This window comes from Octodon degus, unplaced genomic scaffold, assembly GCF_000260255.1.
Source record: "Octodon degus isolate 3935 unplaced genomic scaffold, OctDeg1.0 scaffold00005, whole genome shotgun sequence".
Classification (NCBI taxonomy): domain Eukaryota; kingdom Metazoa; phylum Chordata; class Mammalia; order Rodentia; family Octodontidae; genus Octodon; species Octodon degus.
Window position 1 is genome coordinate 126,436 of NW_004524581.1, and position 2,174 is coordinate 128,609.

Consider the following 2,174-nt stretch of genomic DNA (forward strand, 5'->3'; position numbering starts at 1 on the left):
AAATAAATAATTTTTTTTAAAAAAGAAAATGTTAAAAAAAAATTGTACCTATACTTAATCTAAATTTGCATGGACTGGGGCCAGTGAGATAGCTCAGCAGATTAAAGTGCCTGCTTAAGCAAGCTTAGCCCAGTGCAAGGACCACAGTTCAATCTTTGGTACCACATGCCATGCTAGCCCCATCCCCAGGGAGGGCTGAGCCAACCACACACAAAAAAATAATAATAAAATAAAATTAAGATACCTATTGTTTAAAAATAAATAAATTTGCATGGACTGTGCTATAATGTATTTATAAGTGATGGGCTCAGTTTCTGAAATTAAGTGTGTTTTATTTGCAATAAATAAATAAAGTGCCATTCAAGTTCAGTAGAATACTCAGCCCCCTTGATTTTCTCCAGTGGATGCAATCTTCCCAACTGGGGACTCCAGGTGACTCAGTCTCTGGGATGCTCAGGTATCACAAGTCTCAGAGACCACTTTCAGCCTCAGTAGCTTACTACAAAATTCACAGAACTCACTTGGAAAGGTGTATCACTTTTACTTGCGGTTTTGTTTCTGGGTGGTGGATCCAGCTGATGGACTCCAAGATCATGTGTCCAGGTAAGCGCTTGTTCTACCTGAGCCATCTCCCCAGCCAAGATCTTGTGTCCAAAGCACAAAGAATTGCAAAGCTTAAACCCAATGGCAAGTTAAGGCAGCTACATTTATGGAAGGTCACTGGACTGGAAAATATGCCCAGGGCAAGACTATTCTAAACAAATAAAAATATGGCATGAATGGAAAAGTGGTACTATGACAACAGGATATCAACTCTACATAGATGAATCAGGCTTTCAGAATTTAAAGGATATGCATTCAGGCAGGCATCTCCCATGGAGCCTCTAATTAGGATGGACAGGGTGCTGAATCTCCTTTAGGGAATTCCAGCATGCATGCTTGTCCAAGAATTCACTGTGATTCTAATTACATATCAGATGTAATGCATATTTATGAAAACTTAGTAAAGTGCAAGCAAAGTAAAGGTCAGACTAAGAGATTTAAAGTACATGTGTTCTTGCCTAGAACTTCAAAAATTTCTTGGGTTTTAGTTATATTATGTTCTACCTCTCTTAGGACAATAAAAGGAGCAATGACCCTACGGTGCTGTCCAAACTCAAATGAGTGGAAATAAATGACAGCTCCGTTGTTCTAACTGTACTAGTTTATTATAGCTGTTAAGCTGAGTTTCTTCAAAATAGAATGGTTTATTGAGCTGTTCAAGATGCAAATTAGAAAGGGACCAGGGCCTAGGACAAAATCTGAAACTAGCAGCTCTAAGACAAAATAGCAGTTGAACATATGTCTACTGGACCCAAGAGCCAAGAAAATGTTTATAACAAAAATCTGGGGAAGAAAAGCATAAATTGATTTGTATTGAACTTTTGCTGACTATAGATAAGAGGGGCAGGACAAAGGGAAGTAGGCAAAGTTTTGAGGTAGGAGAGAGAAGAGATTAGGGTGTGGCAAGTGATGGGGAAGTGGGCATGACCTGTGGGGGATAGAGTTCCAGAATACATGCTCAGATCATTTCCCTAAGCCCTGCATTTGAAACCAATCAAAGTGTGTTATCTTTAATTCTTCTTGGGAATACTTGAGCAGGTTTCTGACAAGATGGCTTAGACCTGACATCAGCCTGAGTGGAAGATATGAAAGATGGGCTCCATTGAGCTTATAGAGGCTGTGATCTCTCCCACAGTGGTCTGCTTTCACCCTATAGAGTGTAGTTCTCTTCTCTTTTGGCCCTCATTTGCTCTACAGAGCATGTTTCTTTTCTAATTTTTAATAAATGTAAAGTCTCACAGAGTTTTATATTCATCATGACCAATTCTCTGCTTAGGACAGAAAGAAACTAGAAACCACCTTTAGAAGGAGACTCCAATATCTCAAAAACCTAGTATCAGGAGAACATTGATTTGCACAAATAGTCCAGAGCATTCATTCTTAATTTGGGGCAGACATGATGGAACCTGGTGACCAACTGCCTAGGGTTATAATTCAAGATTTCAACATACATTTAGGAATGAGGAACAGTTTTCTGCTGGTTTGGCCCACTGCTGTTAACTGATTAAATTCTCTTATGTATCCTCCCTCCCATTCTTTAGCTGTTATAATTTTTATTTATTTATTTATTT